This window comes from Herpailurus yagouaroundi, unplaced genomic scaffold (genome assembly GCF_014898765.1).
Source record: "Herpailurus yagouaroundi ecotype Mexico unplaced genomic scaffold, PumYag 77, whole genome shotgun sequence".
Classification (NCBI taxonomy): Eukaryota; Metazoa; Chordata; class Mammalia; order Carnivora; family Felidae; genus Herpailurus; species Herpailurus yagouaroundi.
In genome coordinates this window covers 94,372,908-94,396,874 of record NW_024412388.1, presented here as the reverse complement: position 1 = coordinate 94,396,874, position 23,967 = coordinate 94,372,908, and the positions used below count along the sequence as shown (strand labels likewise).

The following is a 23,967-nucleotide window of genomic DNA, read 5'->3' as shown; positions in this document are numbered from 1 at the left end:
ATTTATCTTTTTGTTATTGACTTGTGAGAGCCCTTTGTAAATTAGGGATACAAACCCTTTGTTTTATCTGTTGGAAATATTTTCCCCAGCTTGTCCTTTGTGTTTTGATTTTGTGTGTAGCGCTTTTGTTGTCAGAACCTTACAAATCTTATGTCATTAAATGTATCAGGCTTTTCTGGTTTTCTGCTTAGAAAGGTCTTACCCACTGTAAAATAACAACAACAGAAAATGGTCACCCATGTTTTCTTTCATGATGTCTATGGTTGTTTTCTCTATTTAAATATTTTATTTATCTGGAATTTGTTTTATTATATTCTACATGCAAGGCAGGTATGAATTTTGTTTTGTTTTGTTTTGTTTTGTTTTGTTTTGTTTTTTTCAAATGGGTAGCCAATTGTTAGATTCCCGAACCTCTATTGCTTTCCTGTGGTTCTGATTTTTGTTAACATTTTGTTTCCATGGTGTGATCAGAAGGGTTAGAAGGAAAATGTCTGGTGCTTGTCTTCAAGTTCAGGGACAATCAGGAAAGGGGGATGAAGTGAGACTGGGGCACAGGCTTCAAATAACATTGGGAAGATGGGGAACAGTGCCAGAGGAGGGAAAGCAGGTGAGCCCCTGCAGTGAAGAAGAAAGGGGGGCAGGTCCAACTGTGATAAGCCTGTATGTCAAGCTGGTGGAGGCTCTTTGTGCTGAACACCCAATCAACCTAATTAAAGTTGATAGCAAGAAACTAGGGAAATGGGTAGGCCTCTGTGAAAGGGGGAAACCCCGTAAAAGTGGTCAGTTGTGGTTGTGTGGTGATTCAGGACTATGGCAAAGGACATCATTGAGTAACACTGCAAATGCAAGAAATGAAAAATTAAAAACTTGGCTCTTATTCCAAAGGAAGGAAGAAAGAAAGGATGGATGGAAGAAAGGAAAAGAAAGAAAGAAAGAAAGAAAGAAAGAAAGAAAGAAAGAAGAGAGAGAGAAAGAAACAAAGAAAGAAAGAAAAAGGAAGAAAGAGAAAGAAAGGAAGAAAGAAAGAAAAGAAAGAAAGAAAAAGAAAAGGAAGGGAGAAAGAAAGAAAGAAAGAAAGAAAGAAAGAAAGAAAGAAAAAGAAAGGAAGAAAGAAAGAAAGAAAGAGAAAGAAAGAAAGAAAGAAAGAGGAAGAAAGAGAAAGAAAGAAAAAAAGAAAGAAAGAAAAGGAAGGAAGGGAGAGAGAAAGAAAGAAAGAAAGAAAGAAAGAGAAAGGAAGAAAGAAAGAAAGAGAAAGAAAGAAAGAGAAAAAGAAAAAGAGGGAAGAAGGAAGGGAGGAAGTGATGCTTCTCTTGAGAAGAGTTTAGGGAGCAAGAGGAAGGCCCTGTAGCGTCCACTGCACCCCAAACCCCATACCAGAGAGCATTCTGTACTCTCACCACCTGCTTTTCAGTCTTTGAGCCCAGAAGTCTGAGCTCATCCGTGTGTGTTCCTTCCACAAGTATTTGCTGACCACCTACTCTCAAGAAAGAACCATTGTATCTGGTGTAGTGATAATGGAAGTTCGTAATAATAACCCTGAGGCAGCAAGAAGAAGGCTGGTGGGGACTTCACCATGCTGCGGGAAGTCATTTTAGCAAGATTCCTTCAGACGTGGCGTTTAAAACTTTGTTCTTGGGGCGCCTGGGTGGCTCAGTCAGTTGAGCGTCTGACTCTTCATTTCAACTTAGGTCATGATCCCAGGGTCGTGGGATCGAGCCCTGTGTTGGGCTCCACGCCGAGCAAGGAGCCTGCTTGGGATTTTCTCTCTCTCTCTCTCTCTCTCTCTCTCTCTCTCTCTCCCTCCTTCTGCCCCTCCCCCTCGAAATAAATATATAAACATTTGAATTTTTGTTCTTTAGATCTGAACAACGAATTCCCTGACTCTGTTGGAAAATGGCTCACTGTTAAGTCATGCCCACCCATGCCTTCTCTGACTGTGTTGCTGCCTCGTTCGAGAGAGGTCAGAGGTCAGGAGAACCCTGAGGAACAGGCACCATCATCATCAGCCATCCTGGCCCATACCAGAAACTGGAGTTCAAAGGCTCACAAGCAGCTGGCCCTAGTAGCTTCAATGACAGCATGCATACATCTGTCCCTGCCGTCCACATAGCTCTGGAGTCATCTTTTGTGTGACCTTCCCCATTGGAAGGCACAGCCCTTGCATCTTGGTGTGGTGGGTGGTCCACGAACGGCTGAATGAACGCATGAATTGGTGATGGTGGAGAGCAGGGTGCGGCTCGGGGCCTGTGGGCCGGGCCGCGCTGAGGGCCACAGCAGGTGAGGAGGTCCAAGCACAGACCGCGGGGGAATGTGGCCCCTTCCATCTGCTTTCTTGCATAGCGGGCTGGCTGAGAAACGGCCATCAGCACCCAGACCCGTGTCTGCGGCCCTCCCTGCTGGGCGGGGAGGGGGGGCGGGGAGGGAAGCTCCAGCGGGCAGCTGCTCCTCCCCCAGAGCTTCAACTACAGGCCCTGTTGGTCACCCACCCGCATTCCCTGAGCCCTTTCCTGCTGACTCACCACGGTCCCTGCCGCAGCCCAGCTGGGGCCAGAGGGGAGGGGAGGAGGCCGCATCAGGACCCAGGAATGCTCTGCTGGGCGGCCAAGGGGGACAACAATCTTCCGAGTTGCTGCTGCTCTGGAGGTATGACCAGGAAGTGAACTGTCCGAGGGCCTGAGTGGATCCCTCTGTTCCTGACTTAGTCACCTCCGGGCCCTCATTGACCCCCGTTTCTGAGGACAAGCCCCCCCGACCCCCAGCCCCTTTCCCCTGCTGCTTGTATTAAAGCACCATTCACAGCTTGCCCCGCGATCGTATGTTCTGTGTGATGGCCTGTGACCATGTGTTCTCATGTGCCAATGAGTGGGGCTGAATGCACAGAGGTTGTGCAGACTGGTGTGAGTGTGTGTGCGACCGTGCGGGATTCAGAATCCCCATACGTGACCGTGTCCGGCTGTGCGTGCTTAGTGCAGATGAATGGACGAGTGCATATGTATGTGGTTAAGGCTCACTGTGTGTAATGTATGTGTGTGAACCCGTGTGGCTGTGTGTTATGGCCTCCCGATGCATGAATGTGGTTACGTGTGATTCTACATGGCTGTGTACTGCTGAGTGTCACAGTGTGTGAGGGATGGGGTGCGTCTGTGGATGTTGTGTGTGACTGCGTGGGCTTCGTATGATTCTTCGGGACCACATGCGTGTTCCGCGGCACAGGCCCAAGGAGGTTAGGGGTCCGCAGCCCCAGATCCACGGTCGGGAAGAGATAGGTGTGTGTGGACCTGTTGTGTGCTCTCTCCATTTCTAGCTTCTACCCCTGAAGAGCCTGCATTGGCTCCCACTTACGAAAGGAAGTGGAATTAGTCTGCAGAATGCTCTTCCCCTGGGTCACTGACCGGTTTTAGAGTGTTTTCTTGGAAGTCAGGCTGGGCTTCAGGGTAATGCCAGCCCATCGGAGCCCTCACAGCAGCTGGCTTCCAGGGCTGACAGAGTCTCAGCCCAGTCCTGGCTGGGGTCCAGGCTGCCTCCCACCCCTGCGGGGACACAGCCAGCTTCTCTCAGCTCTGGCCATCTGCTCTCAGCCTCCCGTCCCTAATCCGGGTGCGAAAGGAACACAGGCACTAGGCTCTCCTTCTCTTCCCACCCTGAAGACAAGCGCATGCCTTTTAAGGAGTTTGCCGCCGACCCCTTCAGGGAAAGCACAGTGAGTAACAGAGGCATCGTGAAAACGAGGGATTTACAAATGTTTCAGACTTGAAGCAGCTGTTACAGCCCCGGCCGCTGGTGGGTGAACTTCCTGTCTGACCCGACTTGAAGAGGCCCACCTGCCCCAGGACAGATGACCCCGCCAGGTAGGACCCTTCTCACCACTACCCCTCCCACAGCTGAGGCAGGTCCTCTGCCTCTCTGAAGTGACTCTAGCTCCCTGGCTCTGTCCAGAAATGACGGAAATTATCCCTCTGGTTTATCCTCTGCAGATTAGACTTGGGCAACAAATGCCCAGATGTGCAAGCCTCGGGCGGCCTTTGTGTCTGCTGGGAAAGCATCTCTGGGCTCAGTGTCTGGATCATCCACCATCACTGGTGTGGGCCAGGCTGAGAATGTGGTACAGACTCAGCAGAAGGAGCACCCTGAGGGCAGAGGGAAAGAAGAAATGAGGAGCTGGGAAGTCAGACCAACCTGCATGGAGACCTGGGCTAGGGCCAGGGAAAGTGTGCCCCTGCCCCCAGCACCAGTGGGCCCACAGGCCTGGGTGTGAGGGGTGTTGTAAAGAGAAAGCTTTGGACTTATGGTCCAGATACCTAGGTTCTGTCCTAACTCTGCCACCCAGTAACTGTGTGATCAGTTGGAACCCACTTGCCCTCTCTGGGCTTTAGTCTTTCCACCTTGAAGACTGAGACAACAGAGGAAATGAAATATGTGAAGTGTGGAGCCCGAGTCATGAGTAGGCACTCAACAAACATGACTCCTCATCTTGTAACCTAAAGCCAGTTGTTGACCACTTCCTGGGGGCTAAGACCCTTCCCAACCCAGATGATCTATTTCTGAAAGAATCCATCTTTTCTTCCCTCATCAGAACAGGCATGGCCCACCGCACCCAGATCCCACAGAGACCCTGCTCAAAACTAGGGGCTTGAACAGTAAGAAGGGAAGAAAGCTGGGGGTTGAGGGAGGTGGGCAGACATGGTAACAGGAGGGGCTTCCCGCAGCAGAGCCTGACATGGATGCCTGCCAAGACTCATCCTGCACCTCCCTGACTTCATCCATCCAACCTGCCCCTGCTCCCTCCCTCCCTGCCAACCATCACGTGTTCCCTGCCGCTATAACCGTGGACTCAGACCATTCCGGTTGGTGCTGTGGCTCAACCCTCCTGGATCATCCAAGCTAAACTCAACATCCTAGGCCCCCCATAGGCTAGAAAAATGAGTAAGATACAGCCTCACCTGTCAAGAACTTGTAACTTCAATAGCAAGAACACCTATTTGATCACACTAGCTAATACTACATGGCAAATTCAGCTGCCTTCAAGATCTAGACAGATGAGGTAGATGGCTGACACAGCCTATCGGTGAAAGTCAAAGATAATGAGGCATGGTGGGGCCTGGGGACCCAGAACGGACCAACATATCCTATTTCACAGTGGGCCAAAGGAAAACACAGCTGCTGCTAGCCACCTTCTGCGACATTTTCCGAGTCTCACTAAGCACCGGGCACCGTATGAAGTACTTTCATATATTCCTTTCCTTAGGTACCTCAAGAATTCTGCGATAGGGATTAGTATTGCAGGAGACAGATTCTGAAGTGACCGGCATGATCCCTGTAGCCTCAATGTCTTTGTGTAATCCCCTCCTTTTGAGTGTGGGTAGGACCTGTGACGTGTTTCCAACCAATAGAATAACCAAGATGCCAATATGTAACCGATATTGGCGGAGATGGTGCCGTGTGTCACTCCCACGATTACCTCATGCTATAAAAGGCTCAGTCCTGTTTGCAGGTTGGTATAAAGACATCCTCTCTTGCCGACATTGAAGAAGCAAGCTGCCAAGTTCTGAGAGAGCCTTCGGACAGGGTCTCCTGGCTGGGAACTGTGGGTGGCCTCTAGGAACTAGGGCAGCCTCCATCCAACGTCCAACCAGAAGATTTCGGTCCTATGCGGGGCGCCCGGGTGGCTCAGTGGGTTGAGCACCTGACTCTCGGTTTCGGCTCAGGTCACGGTCTCACGGTTCGTGAGTTGGAGCCTGTGTCAGGCTCTGTGCTGACCGTGTGGAGCCTGCTTGGGATTCCCTCTCGCTCAACCTCTCTCTCTTGCCCCTCCCCTGCTCATGCTCACACGCTCTCTCTCTCAAAATAAATAAATAAACTTAAAAAAGAAAAAAAGACTTCAGTCCTACAGCCACAAGGAGATGAATTCTGTCAGCAACCTGTGTGAGCCTGTAAGTAGATCCCTCCCCACGGGGGCATCCAGAGGAGAACCCAGCCCTGGCCCACATCTTGACACCTTGTCCTTGCAGAGGACCCAGTTACGCTGTGCCCAGGCTCCTGGCCCAAGTCACTGTTGATGAAAAATACATGTGGGGTTTTTTTTAATTTTTTAATGTTTATTATTATTATTTTTTTTTTTGAGAGAGAGACAGAGACAGAGACAGACCGTGAGCAGGGGAGGGGCAGAGAGAGAGGGAGACACAGAACCTGAAGCAGGCTCCAGGTTCTGAGCTGTCAGCACAGAGCCCGACGCGGGGCTCAAACTCAGGAGCCGTGAGATCATGACCTGAGCCAAAGTCGGACGCTTAACCGACGGAGCCAGCCAGGAGCCCCTGTGTTGTTTTAAATTGCTAAGTTTATGATAATTTATTATGAAGCAATAGAAAATGAATAGAAGTATTATCCCATCTTACAGATGAGGGACTTAACGCTCAGGGATGGCTCAAGCCATACAATGAGTATGAGCCAAGCAGGGACTAGAGCCCAGGGTCCAGACTCTGCAGGCTGACATTGCCTCCAGGACTCAGCCTGCGGCACTGGTCATTGTTCTCTCAGTGGCCGCCTAGATATGAGAGGAGTAATCCGCACAGCATTGATTTAATTACCATTGTTTTCATCTTAGCTCAACAATTTCTTGTGCTCCCACTGTGTGCCCGGCACTGTGCCAGGCACTGGGGACACAGCAGTGAGCAGTACAGGCAGAGGACCTGCTTTTAGGGAGTAGAAGGTAGAGTGAGGGAGCTGAATGATGACAAGGGATATCAGTGTGATGAGGGTTTCAAAACAAGGAGGGATGGGATGAACGGGGCAGCCAGCCTCGGCGAGGGCCGGAGACAGTCTCCTTGAGGAAGTGACAACCAGGTCCCTTAGCGGGGGAGGCCTGGTGGGGAGTCAGCCCCTCTCTGCATTGCAAGTGAGTGAGTGGGCGGGTGAGTGGGTAAGCTTTTCTGGTCACGGGTCCCCAGGGAAGAAGGCTCTCCCAGCAATGTGAAATCATCCTGTTTCTGTGCAGTGGCTTCCAAAACATCTTGTCCCAAGGACGCAGGGCCTCTATGACTGGCCCATGACGCCCATGATTCTGGAGCACACTTCCCGGATGCATCACAGGTGGATGGGATAGGGGTAGGGGTTGCTTAGCCGTGACTGTCATCCCCTAAACATCCCCGACCTCTGGCTGCAGAAGAGCCACAGGTGGGAGTGGAGGCAAAGCAGGCAGAGGAGGAGGGGTGAGGGTACAAGGAGAGCCAAAGAAAAGCGCAGGAACTGGAAAAGGGACCCCCCCCCACCTGTGATCCCAGCTGCTGTCTGTGATGACTCAGCAGACCCAGCGGTCTTTGCCAATGAGCTGGCAGGATGGAATGGGTCAGGCAGGGTCCCAGTGGGAGGCAGATGGCACACTCAGATGGGGCCATTTGAGGAACATTCAATCAAGGGATTATGTTCAAAGGTAAGGGCAGAGTGTAGGAAACGATTCTAAGAACCTGGCCCAATAGCAGTCCATCCACCACTAGGTCTGATGGGGGGAGAGGTCACGGGGGCGACTAGACCCTGTCTGGAAGGAGAGGGCCCTGATGCGAGCCATGGTCTTCTCAGTTGAGCGATGCAGCCAGATCATGGCCACCCCACAGGAGGTGTGGGACAGAATAAGGGCCATGCACTCTCTGCCTCCCATATGCTGTCGGTGCTCCCCACTGGTCAAGGTGCAGAGTAAGGGCTCCTCCCCCCACCCCCACCCCGCCCTGCCCCGCCCCATGCAATCCTCACAGACCCCCCCTCAGCACACAGAGCAGGGAAGAGAAGTTGTGGAGAAGACCTGGCAGTGAGAAGAGACCAGATCCCGACCCCACCCCTTCCCAGCTGGGAACGCTGGACGAGCTATCCGACCTTTGTGGGCCTCAGTCTCCTCCTCTGTAAAACAGGGATGCTGAGCATGCTTGTACTCAGTTGTTCTGAATTTGAAACGCGATGATGTGTTTAAGGATTCCAGCGTGGAGTCCTTGCATACGTTGGCTGGCTGCCAGCCCTTGGTTCCCAAGAGCTCAACAACAAGAACACAAAATCGGGGCCACTGAGAAGCCGGACGCCAGCCCAGAAACCCTGGACATCACACAATGCACTGGTGAGCTGTTTGCTCAGCAGGTCTTACAGTCCCTGCCAGGACTGGAACCCAGAAACTCTCTGTCTCCCTGCAGGGGCCTGAAGGGTGCACACACACACACACACACACACACACACACTGGCAGCAACTGCGGGAGGGTGTGTGCCCTGCGTCTTAGCCCCTCTGGAAAGAAGCAGCCCTGGGCCTGTCGGAAGCCTGGGGTCTACACTCAGATATCTGAGGTGGGTGGAGCGGTGGAAGCAGGACAGGGGCCCAGCTGAAGGACACTTGGCAGCCCGAGTCCACCTCCCTGTGTGGGGATGCTCCCATGTACCTGCACATATGTCACTTAGGCGGGACCCCAGCAGTGACACTGCGGCCCTGCCTGAGACAGCCCTCTGAGCCTCAAGGACAGACTCTAGGCCCCACCTCCGCCTGCGGGTGACATAACATCAGTACCCAGAACAAAGGCCCTTGGTGAGACCCACAGGCCACTGTCCTTCATTGCTTTATCACCCACATCTCAAGTTCACAGGAAGAGGGCTTTCAAAGCAACAGAGTCAGGCTGGCAACACGCACGGCACTGTGGTTAGTTTTTTTCAAAAGAAAGGAAACTGAAACGGATCAAAGAACTGCAGGTGCAGCAGATTAAGGCCCTGCCCGGCAGGAGGGACCGGAGGGAAGGGAGTGAGGGCCGGGGGACCAGAGACCCTGCTCTCCCGGCTTCCAGTGCAGGAGTTGGGGTGCTGCTCAGTCTCCCCCAGAAGGCAGTACTTGGGAGAAAGGAGACATGGCTGCCCCTACTGCTCTTTCGGCTGACAGATGATGACGTGGTGTGTGCGACAGGAGCAAAGAGGAGCAGCCCCGGGAGGCCCTGGCGGTGCTGGCGGCGAACCCCAGGCTGCCACTGCCCCCCTGCGCTGCCCGGGTTTCCCCCTGCTCACCTGCTCGCACCCAGACCAGCGTCAGTCTCCTAACTGCGCACCCAGCCCGGGCTCCAGCATGGAACCCCAGCCTCAGTGCCAGGTCGGCACATTCCCTTTCCCAAAGCAACGCCATCCCTAGCGTTTCTTCCAATCCAGGGGCACCCAAGAGTCCAAACGGGAAACATTAAGTCTCCGTATCTCCTTCCTATGAGACTGTGGTTGAATTTACCAAGTTGCTTCATTTTTCTGGCTTCTTTTCCATTTATTTTATGTTGTTGTAGAGAACGAATCCTTTTTTAAAAAGCTTCTTTTAAGTTGTAAAATGTCCCCCAAATTTAGAAAAGCATAGGGAATTATATAATGAACACCCGGGTACCCCCCTGCCAGCTTTATCAATTCTTTTTTTTTTTTTTTAACGTTTATTATTTTTGAGACAGAGAGAGACAGAGCATGAACGGGGGAGGGTCAGAGAGAGGGAGACACAGAATCTGAAACAGGCTCCAGGCTCTGAGCTGTCAGCACAGAGCCCGACACGGGGCTTGAACTCACGGACCGTGAGATCATGACCCGAGCCAAAGTCGGCCGCTTAACCAACTGAGCCACCCAGGCGCCCCTATCAATTCTTAACATATCGTCACTTATGGTTTCCATGTGGTGGTGGTGGTGGTGGTGGTAAAAGGGAATGAACAAAATTTACCATTTCTTAGGCACTTCGATTTCTTAAAAAAAAATTTAAGTGAATTTATTTTATTTTTGAGAGAGAGAGCAAGCGGGGGAGGGGCAGAGAGAGGGGGAGAGAGAGAATCCCAAGCATGCTCTGCGCTGTCCGCACGGAGCCTGACGCAGGGCCCAAACTCACCAGCCACGAGATCGTGACCTGAGCCAAAATCAAGAGTCGGACACTCAACCGACGGAGCCACCCAAGTGCCGTCAATTTCTTTTAGAAACATAACATTGTACATACAGCTAAAGGACCCTATGTCCTCTCTTCCATTCCCTTGTCTTCTTCCTTAGGAATAACCACTACTCTGAATTTGATTCTCCTATAAAAGAGATGCAGGTGTTACATGTTTTTTACAATTAAAACAATCCATACAGTGGAGAAGGACATAAAGGAAAAATTATACATCCTCCTGCTCCCCACAGCCTCAAGTGCACTCCCCTTGAAGTAACCATTGTTAAAAACTTTCTATGAATAATTCCAGGCATTTTGTAAAATACCTACGAATTATTTTGCTTGCTTGCTTTCTTAACAGACGTGAATTTACACTACGCACCATGCCCTCCAAATTGCCTTTTGTTTCTGGTTGTTGCAGTTCCTTGGACCTTTTTCCATGTGAGTACTGATAAATCTACCATATTCTTCTTAACAGCTGCGTGGGATTCTACTTTATTAAATAGTTTCCCACAGAGGGGCATTTAGGTGGTTTCCAGCTACTTAGCTATTCTAAACAAGCCTGCACTGAACATCCTTGGCATATAGTTTTGCTCAATTGTGGGAATGCTGTATATCTGTAGAATAAATACCTAGAAATGCAGTTTCTGGATAAAAGGGTATTGAACGTTTGACATCTTGAGAGATATCGCTGAATCCCCCTTTGTAAAAACGATCCATTTAAACACCAACTAGTAACGCACAAGAGTTCCTGCCTCCCCTCATCCTCAAGAATGTGTCTTTTCATACCATTGTCAGCATTTATCTTCTTCTATGAACTGTCTGCTCTAATCCTTTCCCCTAGCATTTTATGGGTTTATTTTTTACATCTGAATCTTTGATCCATCTGGAATTAATTTTAGATGCACAATGAGACAGACATTCTTTTCAATTAACAATTATTGTTTTTCCTACCCTGTAAATAGATGGAATTAAGTACCAAGATAAAGGGAGAACAGATTTCTCTTCACTCCTAACAGGCCACTGCTCCCTGATTTTTGCCTCCCCGCTTAGAACTAGCCCACCTCGAGGCTCTAGGTTAAGAAATGGAGCACCGCCTCTGACCACCCTATCTTTATCGTATACGGGCTGGACACAGTTACTCGGCAAACATACACTTAGTCATTCAACAAAGAGGCAGTCAACGGAACTTTAGGGTTTTTCCCCCAAGGAGAAGCATATTGCACGTGTGGGAAGAGGGGGTACACCTGGATATTTGGTGACCAGAGGAATAGCTGTGGCAGAATGCAAACAGTTGGCCCAAATCCATTCTCCCTCTTTCCTTATAATGAAGTTGACATCAGGCATGTGGCTAGGGACGTGTGTTTTCCGGCCCTGTGAATTTAGCTGGGACCGTACACCTACGTTCTCAGTAGGTGAATGTGAGTGAAACTGGCATGTGTCCCTCTGGCTATAATGGCTTTAAAATATGACACAAAGTCTTCAACCCTCTTCCTGGCAAGAGGTAGGGGATCTATGACCCCTCCACTTGCACCTGGGCAGTCTCCAACTGTAACGTGACTTCTAAGGTTAAGGCATAGAGGTTTCTATCTTGTTCTCGGAGAACTCTTGCTCTTAGAGCTCTGAGCCTCCATCAAGAAAGCTAACTCCCCTGAGGCCACCAAACTGGAGAGGCCACATGTGGGTCCCCTGGTTCAGGCCTGGCTGAGCCTAGTCTTCCAGTCAGGCACCGGGTGAGTAAATATGCCTCCAGAACATTCAACCCCAACCATTTGAGTCACCCTTGGTCATTTGAGTCTTAGCTGAGGCCCCAGAAGGTATAGAGCAGAAACAGAAGTCACCCTCCCTGTGTTCTGTCCAAATTCCCCAGCATTCCTCACAGACCCACAGAGTCTATGAGGATAATGAAATGGTTGATGTCTTTTAGCACATTATCTCAGGGCTGTTTGTTATTCAGTAATAGGTCCCTGGAACCAAACCAAGACCTAGAAAACTCTTCCCCTCCTCCCTGCTGGCTCCAGCCCAGAGATGGTGATGACCTAGCCTCAACTATGCAGATGACAACTCCTAGGGATAACAGAGCCACAGCATGGAGGGAACCCAGGTCCCGAAAGGACCAGATGGGGCACTGCTGCCAGCCGATAAGAAACACTTCAAGGGTTATGTGAGAAAGGAATGAGTGTCTTTATTCTTTCAGCCAAACAAACAAAACAAAGATAGAGCAGTGAGCCAGGCAGACATGGTCCCTGCCCTCTGGGAACTTAGGTCTTTGACTGGGGAGGAGGCTAGAGGGAGGGGTCACAACGCCAGATCAAACACCAAGGGTTATACAGTTGGTTATTTATATCAGTGGTTATCAGTTCTAGGCAGAGATATACAGGGAGCTATAAAAATAATTCACAGGGGCTCTGACTCAGTGTGGGTAGACATGGAAGGTAGCCCTGAGGAAGTGATGCTTGACCAGAAGGGTGAGTGAAAAATTAAGTAGGATGGTAGAGAGGGAGGAGGGGAAGACTGTTCTGGCACCTGAAGTGGGTAGAGCATATGCAAAGGCTCTGAGTCAGGGAGATGGTGAGTTTGAGAAACTGAAAAAAAAAAAAAAGCCAATGTGAGCCTTGTGGGTCAGGCTAAGGATTTCAGATACGATCTCTACAAAATGGGAATTCATGGGAGTAATTCCAGCAGGAAAATCAGTCTCTGGAAGCTGTGTGGGCAACAGACAGGGGGCAGAGAGGAGGCCAGGAAGCTGATGGAGACCCCATCTGCGGTGAGGACTGTGGAGATAAACAGAGTGATCAGTTTCAGAGACACTTGGGAGGCAGTTGATAGGATTTGGGGGGTAAAGGAAGTCACTGAGAGAGAGGAGTCAGGGATGAAACACCAGTGACATGATGTCTGGTCTATGAGTAAACTGTAGTCTTGGGGCCAGAGGAAACCTAGGCATGACCAAGTTCAAAGGCAGCTCAGAGCAAGAGAAAGGGGACTGGATTGTAAGTAGGGGCTTTGAGCAAGTCACTTTTCACAGTTTTATATCTTTGCCTGACCTATGGCACAAGATTGCTTTACGCATAAGGACAATGGCTGTACTCATTCATTCATTCATTCATTCATTCAAAACACATAGTGAGTGGTGCCTAGGATGTGCAATGGTACACCACGGTGTATTAGTGACAAGGCTAAGGAGAACGAATAGAGCAGAGAAGGGGACAGAAAGGGGAAGAATCTGAGGAGGGAATCTGTGGAATCAGAGGGGGACTCTCCTTTAGGCAAAATATTAAAATATCTCGTGTCCCAACAATACGTGGCCCTATGAATCAATTTCTAGGGCCTCGGACAGGGCGGTGCAAGTGACGGGGCCCAGAGCAGAGCTTCAGGACTTTCTTAGTAAATCCACCTCTGCTCATGAGTAATAGGGCTGGGGAGGGGGAGGAGCATGACTGTGGGTGTCACAAACAGAAATTGCTTCTGTGACTTACAGCAAATCACTCAATTACACTGATCCTCAATTCCCTGATCTGTAAATGGGGAAAACAATATCATGTCCTTAAAAGGTTTTCAGGAGTAAATAAGGGCATATCAGTAAAGATCCTGGTTCATAGTAATAAGTGGTAGCTATTTTATTTCATTTCATTTCATTTCATTTCATTTCATTTCGAGAGATAGAGAGCACGAGCCAGGGAGAGGGGCAGAGAGAGAAGGAGAAAGTCCCAATGAGGTTGCATGCTCAGCGTGGAGCCCACAACCATCAGATCATGACCTGAGCCAAAATCTAGAGTTGGACCCTCAACCGACTGAGCTACCCAGGTGCCCCAATGGTAGCTATTATTTTAATTTTTATTCCTACTCCTCACAGATGGGGAATCATGATCTCACCTTGGGGAGGGACCAGAAAGAACCAGAATAAAAGAGGATCGTGAGCCCCAATGACAGGAGGCCCCATGCTACCTGTGAGTATTGGGTTCAGTGACTCCGGGATGCACATATTGTGTGTGGCCTTTGACCCCTGGAACTGGTCTGTGGCAGTGGCCCTCATGTGCTACACTATGCAGTACCTTTGGAGATTACACATAAAGTAAGGACCCAGCTGTCCCTATGGACCTGGATATGTGAATGGGATGAGCAGAGAGAGTGAACACAAGGTACGCAGCTGCCATTGTCTTCTTTGCATGGCTACCACAACCTCCCCAGAGCCTTCTCTCTCTTGCACTCGATGGCAACTCTTATGGAAAAACTGATCGCCCTGGTTGCAGAAGAAGAGGCAATGGCAGTGGTACCAAACAATGAAATCATTGCAGTAGGTGTTGAACTAGTTGGTATGGTACGTGCCAGCAGCCTTCTGGGAAAGTCTCTAAATGAGGAACTTGCCATCGTGGATGTTTTAGAAGATAAACTCAAAAAAGAGGAGGTGCGTCTGCAGCATGGAAGCTTACTTCTTCAGACACCAAAACTTGTGGCAGATAGAGATTACTCTGACTGCCAATTCTAAGATTGTGATGGAAAATGCAGGAGTCTGCCAGCCAGAGGAAGAGAGTCATCTCAATCTGGTGCAGGGGAACATTAATGTCTTCAGATTCATTCTTCAGATCATCAAGGACAGCCAATTGCGTCATAATTATAGTTCCCGATCCGGTGGATTCTCACATATGTTACCTGGAGACTAACTGGATTACCTGAGCATGATGTGATTGGAAGTGAGTGCGAGATTTTGAGATCTTCCAGGTGAAAAACTTGGCATTCGTCCCAGCAGCTGCCGAGTTTGGGGAGAACACGGTGTCTTTAGTGAGGCTGTATGGAGTAGAGTGAATGTGGCAGGCATTTCTCTTTAGGAACTGAATCCAAAAATGGGAATGATAGTGAAAATTGGGAGGAAGCACAGAAGATGGTGACCAGAAGTGCCTATGGAACCATCAAGCCAAAGGATATACCAGATAGGCTATTGGATAAGTGTGGCTCACCTCATTGAATGCATGTTGAAAATCTATCCAGGGGTCATCCTGTGTCAATGATGGGGAAGGGAATGTACGGCATTGAGAATGAAGTCTTCCTGAGCCTTCCATGTATCCTGAGTGCCCAGGGGTTAACCAGTGTTATCAACCAGAAGCTGAAGGCTGACCAAGTTGCTCAGCTCCAGAAAAGTGCAGATACCCTGTGGGACATCAAGAAGGACCTAAAAGATCTGTGACTTCTGGATTCTAGGCTGTAGAAATTTAAAAACTCCAACATGATTAACCATGAATCTCTAGTTTCTATCCATGTACATGGATCACAGTTTGCTTTTTATCTTTGTAGATACATGAATTTGTGCTCACAGAATCAAAGCCTGCACTTGGTTTAATGCTTGCGATATGAGCCCTTGAACAGACAGAATTAACTATTGGGGGCAAAAAAAGAAGAAAAAGAAAAGATAGAAAGAAAAGAAAGAAAGAGGGAAGGCTGGGGGCTCAAGCAGGGCTGGATTCCAATCCAGTGTGAGGACAGTCTAACTTTGCCACGAAAGGAGTTTGTGTGGGCGTGGACAGAGCGCAAGGCCACTGCTCCTGCCCTCCTGCTCTTCGAGTCAGATACATGTTCCAGGACCTTTTCCTCATGTTCCACGAGGAGACAAGACTGTGCCAGCCTTGGGCACCCGGTGACTGAAAGCTCCCCCCACCACCTCAGCCCGGGCCTGGGTGTGTGGCTGCCACAGCAAATGCTCTCAAGCGTCTAACAAAGCAAGCTCAGCCCATGGTGGGTGCTGGTGACGTCTGATGGCCTAAAACAATTAAACCCATAATCAGAGGGGTGCTCCAACTCAGCTGCTGTGGGTTTGTTTGCCTACCAGTCGCAATCATCTTGCTGGGAGTGTGCATCAGCCGTTAGCCCTCAAAGTTCTGTTGCTAAGAGATTATGAACCAGATGATGTTTCCAAAAAATAACCACTACAGGATGTTCCAGGATAGAGGCATAATAACAGCCCAAACAGAACGGATATGCTGTTATTGATAAATCCTCGTAAAGAGCCAAGGAATGGGGCAGCTGGGGGTAGCCTGGCCATGCACATCCTATATAAATTACTGGTTTGCCAAGATTTTAAATGTAACAAAATAGAGTCATCAGTGATACCCGTAAGGGACATGATCTGAAGTCTTCATGATTCCGAAAGTTCTTTCATCAACCAAGACGTGTCTGTTGGAGGCCTGTTGTTTGCCTATTCCGAGCATGTTTACAACCATCTCAGCCACATTTAGTAGCAGGCAGTGACTAAGCTTAACAGGGCTGTAACCACCCCTTGTTTGACACAGTGCCTGTGGGTGACAATTGATGAAGTGATTTAACATAGCTGCTTGCAGCCACCTCCACTATTGCTCTGTTGCTGGGGTAACAGGAACCAGTCAACTAACAGCAGCCCAGGTTAGAGCAGGACATTTTCCATCAACAGGAAGTCAGCAAACAGGGCGCTTGCAAGAAACTGATAGTCATCTGGCGCCTAGAACAGTTCTGTCCATGCAGTTTATCCGGGAAGATGCAGCCATTCTGCTCTGGGTCCTCACCAAAGGCTCCTGGCTCCGCTCCCCTATCAAGGCGGGTGATACTGTGCAAAGTGGCTGTCACCTGTTAGGAGAGGAAATCCTCACCTCTGTCGGCCTCCCTCCTAACCTGGGAGCAGAGCAGCACGATGCCCGCCTGACAGCCCCCTCCTGCCACCCCACACCCCCTTCCCTCTCAACCCCCACCCCCACTGGCCCACTCTGCTTTCTATCTGGCCAGGCCCCTGGCCACAGTGGCCTAATGGTCTACACTTTATCCTGCCGGGGCTGGTGGTAAAGACCAAGTTGTTGTGTTCTTCTTTCATTTAACAGGTAAAGGAGCCGAGGCCCAGAAAGACAAGGTGAGGTGTCAGGGTCACGTACGCAGCTAGTAAGTCAGGAGGTAGCTGCGTGTCTTCTAGCCCTGAATCCCAGGATCTTCACTGCTCTGTGGGCCCCAAGCACCCTCCGATGGAAACCGCACAGGAAACCGCCAAGTGTTGCAACGGCTCCCAGAAAGGGGTCAGAGTTTCCATGTGCCAACCCCGCTGACCCTCAGTCACTGTGGGGCCCTCAAGGGAAGGGGTGCAGGACCACAGGACTCTGCCTTCCTCCTCCCTCCAAGGGGCAGAAGAAGGTGTCATGAATAAAGCAAACCATTAAGATCCCAGACTTGGAAGTTTATTCTGCCAGTCACTATGTGGGGGACCTCGGGCAAGTTACTTAATCTTCTGCAGTGTTGTTTCCTTTCTAAAAAGTAGGACAAGTACCTCCCTACTTTATGGGGTTGTTATGAGGAGCGCATGAAATTAGACAGGTACAAGTGGTCAGCAGGGCGTGTGGGAAATCCTTGACAAACGCTAACAGCAGGGGTGGCCGTGGCCCTGACATTATCGTCCTCTTCACCACCACCAGCACCCACTCCTGCTAGGCCCCTGGGGCGCAAGCAGGCAGGAGGCTGGTGCCAAAGGGATGCATTTCCCCGGGGCTCCCGGTGATGGATCCTTAATTTTTCAGAAGCTGGGCTCACGGAATGGAGAAGCAGCCTTGTGGCTTTCTGTGCCTGTCTCAACACATGTGCTTCCAATTGGCTGTCTTGTGCTGGAGTTCCCCGGTGCCCAGCCCAGCAACCCCAGCTGCCCAGTACCCCCCACCCTGAAGCATGCGGGGGCTTCTGCCCTTGGCCAGGCCTGGGAGGCCTCAACAGCAAGCTGCTTCTTCCCCCCGGAGTAGGAAAGAGAGTGGGGTGCCTCCCTGGTCTGTCTGAAAGTTGCTCCTCTGAGAGTCTTAAAACCTCGGTGCAGAGAAGGACATCTAGGGAGGGCCGGGAACCGGACAGACGAAGGCTGTGGTGGAGGATCGTCAATTCACCAGCCCTGCCACTTGCCCCCCCCCACCCCCACCCCCCAGGGCAGAGGCTCTGTTATCCTGTGGGGTCAGGACGCTGTTTCTGCTGAGTCATCCTTTCTTGCCCAGAGGGATCCTGGCCCAAAGCCACATTCCTGGTGGGGTCTGAATGCCACAGAGGACGGAAACTTCCTTTCTCACCAGACCCCAGCTCTCCAGCCCAGCACACCGTCCGGTCTCTCAGCAGCCTCTGCCGGCAGCAAACACTCTCCTCTAAGCCTGTGTGGGTCCTCCCCTCAGAGCCCTGGCCCTCCCTAGACCTTGCCTCTGGGAGAGCTTAGAACATTCCACAAGGAGGCAAGGATGCTCATGTGCCAAGGGTGGAGAGGCTGAGTCTAAGGGGGGGGGCCAGAGGGGTACTGAGGAACTATTTGTAACTCCCCATCTGCCTCCTTGGTGGCCCCTCCTGCCAGTGGGGATTCAGCAGTCCCATTGAGAAGGAGCCCTGCTGCTTGAGGACAGCCCTGGGCAGAGGCCAGATCTCAAGCTAGAAAGGAGACAAGGTGGTCTAAGAGGCTTCATCCCTGGGCCCATACTGCCCCCACGTAGCAACTCCAGCATCCCCTTGTGCAAAATTTCAGCGTCCCCAAACGTGCAAGTTGGCCATACCTTCTGCAGAGCTCATGTTTCAGAAACCTATGGGCCAGGCACTATACTGGGCACTGGCCCCACAGCAGTGGACAAAGGCAGATGTGGCCCATCCCAGTATCTCCCTCGTCCTTTCCAGGCCCACCATCCCTGCTTTCAATCACGCTTGGCTTCTAATCTTGGCTCCTCCCCACTTCCAGCTGTGTGACCTTAAGCAAATTACTTTACCTCTCTGGACCTTGTCTTCTCTATAAAGTGAGGGCAGGCTAATACTGACTTCACAGGGCTCATAAGAGAGGTAAATGAGTTAATATGCGTTAATATATATAATATATGTGCATATATGTTAACATATATAAGATGTTTAGAACACTTCCTGGTACAAAGACTTCAGTACGCGTGTGGGTGCGTGGGTGCATGTTGTGCACACGTCTTTGCTCTCACTGCCCTCTACCTGGAATGCTTTTCCCCTTTTCTGCAGGAATCTGTGGGTTCAACCATGGCAGGGTTTTCAGAAGGGAGGACTTAATGGGGTGCCGGCCCAAGGTCAGGCCACAGCCCTGCTAGGGCCACCGACACCTGCAAAGCACTTTACACTCCCCTGTGAGGCAGATGAGGGCAGGGGGCTCAGGGAGGTAAGACACCCGCCCGAGGCTGCTGCCCTCATCTGTGTTGGATCTAAGAGTGGAGCTTGGGTCTTCTGACTGCAAGTAGCACTGTCCCTGCCCCGCCTCACGGTGCTGGTCCCCAGGAAACTTCAGACAGAACCTCAAAGCTCCCCCAAGACTCAGCGCCCAGAGGATGGGCCCTTCCTGGATGTGCAGAGGTCCTGGAGTCAATAGGAGATATCTCTCAGAGCCAGACAGGACCAACGGAAGCCTCAGGACAGGGCCGCTGGGCGGCAGGAAGAGCTCAGCCCAGGAAACTCTGGGCAATGCCTGCAGACCACAGAGCCCCCGGGCTTCCTGCCCTGTCCACACAGGCCGCCCTGTCAACGTCAACGGGTTTGTGAAACGCTGCCGGGCAGGCAGTGGGAACTCAAGGGGCCCCAGGCTTCACTGGCTGTGGTCACCCTGTTCCGTCGCAGCCCAGGAGAACGTGGCTTTCTAAAGACTGCCATCCACACTGCAATGGGATCCAGCTGCTGTGGGGGACAGGCACCTGATGGTGGCCCCACCGGCTCAGGTCCCAGGCCTCCAGACCCCAGGGTTCCTCCCTATAGGCCTGTATTTCCTGGGCCTCCCCAGATGCAGGGAACCCCTAGATGCAGGTGTAGGGGGGGATCTGTGGTTGAAGAACTTTGGAGTGGGAAATATGTGTGTTATAAGCCCAGTTCATAGTTTCGCTGGCTGTGTGACTTTGGGCAATTTGGTTAACCTCTCTGTGCCTCAGTTTCCTCATGTGTAAAATGTTCCTAAAAAGCACCTACCATTTTGTGAGGACTGACTAGAACACTGCCCACGGAAGGTTTGATATAATACCTGACACACAGTACGCTCTCAATAAGTACAAGCTCTTGTTTCAGTCAACACTGTGAGGGGCAGCAGAAATCAGGGTGCGAATACTATCCCACTTCCTTCATTTTGTAGTTTTAATTAAAACCATCCAGACCCAAACTACTCTACTTGAAGGAAGCATATATCTTCCTCTGGACGCTTCCTCTCCCTTTAAATTGCTCAAGAGCCCCAAGTCTTACGTGCTCCAAAAGAAGGAGGTGGAAGGTCCAACTTCCACCCGTGGGCCAGGAGAACTGCAACTCTCACCAGTCCCCCTGCCACGGTGCCTGTTGACGGCTGTTCCCGTGCGGTCAGAAGGAGGAAGCCGGTCCTGCCCCACCCAGCGCCCCGCAAGGCCACATGGATCTTCCAGGCAGATGACTCCAAGCGTGGCCAAGAGTGCCCTCACTCCTACTCCTGGGGTTGCTGCCCGCATTCGTGGCTTGTTCGTGCCCATATGTGGCCATTCCCAGTGCTGACTCTTCGCGGCTCCTGGGACCACCCCTCACAGACCGGATAGGTGTTTAATCCCTTTTCCGTCCCCAGGATCCACCCTGGGGTTGGGGTTCTCTTTTTCAGACACCTAAATACAAACAGTCTCATTGTTCCTCTGTGTCTGAAAGACCTCAGAAAGCAGCACACCTTGGCCACTCCAGCCCCCTACCCGATGGCTAGCCTCAGTGCTGATTCCCCTGCCCATGGACCACCAAGGTAATTCTCCAGAATTAGAGAGAGAGCCATCTCCAGTGGGGCACCCTGCCATACTGTTTCTTCTCGGTAACTAGGCAGCAGAGAGAAGACAAAATTGAAGGTAGGGCAGTGGTAGAGCCCTTTTCTCTTTATGCTCCAGGAGCATGGGATGTGAGCTCCTGGAAACAGAGGATAAGAGAGGGTTGCATTTCTATATCCCCCAGCATCTGGCTCCAGAGCCTGAGCTCTCACCAACATGTCCACATGCATGGCTCAGTCAATGTTTGTTGACTGACCAACTGACTGAGAGCAAAAAACCTATCTGAAGCGGGGAGGGTCAAGCAGAGACGGAGGGTTGGCCAGAATAGGGGAAACCAGGCCCATCGGAAGCAGAGAAGCATGTGGGTCTGCAGGAGAAGTGGGGCAGCCTCACAGGAACAGAGGAAAGAGGATGTTTTTCTAGGGGCAATGAGGGTGGCGCTCTGGTTGCTGAAGGACCTGGGAGGTATCTTTGGGAGAACTCTGGAGACTGCTGGACTCTTTCAGGTGCCTAGCAGGGGTTGGGGAGCAGGAATGGCAGGAGCTGGTGGGGACAGCAGCCACAGAGGGGGAGGTCTGTGGGAGGGGGCTCTCAGAGGGATCCAGGGAATTGTAACTCCCCTCTGCGAAGAGAGCCCTGGTTCAAACTGTAAATCAAAACAAGCCCATTGCCTTGGACAGAGTCCAGAGCTCAGGCTGCCCCAGAGAAGAGCTCCCACTGCCCAGGAGCTGCTCCAACTCTCTCTGTGCCCATCTCAGTGCCCTGTGCTAAGATGCAATCTTCCAGGGGCCTCTGGGGCTTGCACAGCCGCTGACCCGGCCTTCCACAGACGCAAGTGTCCAAGGGGGACAGAAACAACAGCCAGCACCCCGTGCAAAGGACATATGGGATCACAACCTTTGAAGCCCGATAACCTGGTTTGAAACCCCAGCTCACACCTACCAGCTGTGTGCCAAGGTACCCTCTCTGAGCCTCAGTCATGCACCTTGCAACAGTATGGACCTCATGGAACTATTCAATGGCAGGATATAAAGCACTCAGCCCGGAGCCTGGCACACGGTGCCAAAGGGCGGCCTCAGTTGGCATCACGCTGGTCCAGGTGTCTGAGTAGTCAGGTAGGGTGACGCAGACCTCTTCCAGCCTCGTGCCCATCCACGAACTTACTTGGCATCTCAGGCACAATTGGAGGAGGCTGGGCCTTGGCCAGGGAGCACAGGAGGTTTCTCACCGTGGCAGGGAAATTGCTGGCTTGGGGGTACGGACAGCCACAGTGACCGTCTCTCTGCAGGACGGATGCGGCTTTGCTGACAGAGAGTCTGCGGCCTGGACATACCAGCGGTGCAGGTCTGAGGTCAGCAGTGGGGAGCCGGGCCCACCACGGCCTCACCATCCCCGGCAGGGCCCCACCAGGGCAAGGCATCTGCTTCCAATCAGCTGCCCCTCAGCCCAGGGAGGGGGCGGGGGGGCTGAGGCCTCCTCCCCAGGCTCGGCTCTCACCAGGCAGAACGGACATCAAGAGCAAAGAAATCAGGGAGACACTCTGGGGTTCTGGGTCCAGGGGCCCAGGCCAAACAGAAAAGGACTGGAAATAGAGGTTTATTGTTAGCTCATTTAAAGGAAATCCTCCTAGCTCCCTGTTGCAAAACCACACCCAGTCGAGCCCAGTCAGTACCCCCGAGCCCCTCCTGGCTCATGCATCTGGTTTGTTCCCCACTACAGACTTTGCACTAACCCCCTGTGCCTGGGGGTCCCTCTCCTGCTCTGTGCCCGGCTGACCCCTCATCCTTCAGCTTAAATCCCATTTCCTTAGGAAAACCTCCTTGGCCCCATGTTTGGTCCCAATTAAACAACCTTGTTTGGCATGATTCGGTTTGTACTTACGTAGTTATCTGTGTAAGTCAGAATTGCATCTGTCTCCCTTGAGACCATATCCCTAAAATCCAGCACAGAGCCTGGCACAGAGCACGTGCTCAATAAATACTTGTTGAATCAATGACTGAATCGCACCTCATAATTTTTTCTACAGTTTCTGAGTGTAATCCTCACTATTTTTTCAGTGCTTATGCCCATTTTACAGCACCCAAAGTCAAGGTCGGAGGTGAGTTATGGACCCTGGCTCCCAACCTGGTGCTCATCCTTTATCCAGGAGGAAAAAGCACGTACATAGGGAGAGTGGGCTTTGCAGTCGACCTCTCTGGGGTCAAAATGAAGTGCTTCTGCTCACAGCTGCTACCTCCGACAGGCGACTCACCTCTCTGAGCCTCATTTCCCTCATCTGTACAATGCTACAACAGGGCTGACTTGAATGGGCCACAGTGAGGCTTCCGTGAGCCCACAACGGTCAAGTGTCTAGCATGAGAATTGGGTCTCTGTGCTTGTACAGCCCTCCTTGGCTCACGGGGATGATCTCTCAGGCATTAAGTGGTTTCCTGTTGGCAGGGGACAGGCCTTCTTTCCCTGTACCTGGGAGCACCCTACGGATAAGGCCAGGTCTGGTGCCTCCCTGCATCCCCCTTTGCTCCTAGGCCAGCACGGACCTGCGGTGTTTGCTCAGCCAGATGCAGGAATACGAGAGCATTTGCCTGGGTCCAGGGAAAAAGCTCTGCTCACTCCCTGCTGATAAGCAGATGAGGGAGCAGGGCCTTCTCCCGCTCAGATCCAAGGGCTGGAGGGTGAGTGGAAGCCCCAGCTATGCAGCAAAGGGTAGCTTTCAGAGAACCTGAGTTCCAAAGGAGGGAGCAACAAACTCCAGAGGAGAAGAGGGAGGATATGACCAGAGGGAGGGCAAAATCCAGACAAGAGGCTGTGACAGAGGCCCTGCAGAGGGCAGGTTTGGCCTGGGACCTCCACGTGTGTAGGCCTCCTCGGGGCCTATACAGACACAAGGGGTGCCTGGGAGGGAACAGGAGAATTAGCCTAGACCTTGGCCTGCGGGTAGGCAAAATGAGGCTAAAGGAGGCAGAGGTCTAGAACACAGACACAAGCATGCAACCCTGAACCCTGGAGCTCAGGGTGTCTGTAATACTCTTAACTTGGACTTCTGGGTATTCCTTTAGCAGCAGCCGCTAGACCAGTGCCCGGCACAGAGCATGTGCCCAATAAACACTTGTTAAATGAATGAATGAAGAGAGATAAAGTATTTCTGGGGGCGCCTGGGTGGCTCAGTCGGTTAAGCGTCCGACTTCAGCTCAGGTCATGATCTCAGAGTCTGTGAGTTCAAGCCCAGTGTCGGGCTCTGTGCTGACAGCTCAGACCCTGGAGCCTGCTTCAGATTCTGTGTCTCCCTCTCTCTCTGCCCCTCCCCTGCTCATGCTCTGTCTCTCTCTGTCTCAAAAATAAATA

General features: G+C 51.4%; 1 pseudogene; it reads left to right on the top strand.

Moving 5' to 3' along the window:
• Positions 1–7,957: 7,957 nt before the first annotated feature.
• Positions 7,958–22,490, top strand: LOC121027640 (L-lactate dehydrogenase B chain-like; annotated as a pseudogene).
• Positions 22,491–23,967: the final 1,477 nt, after the last annotated feature.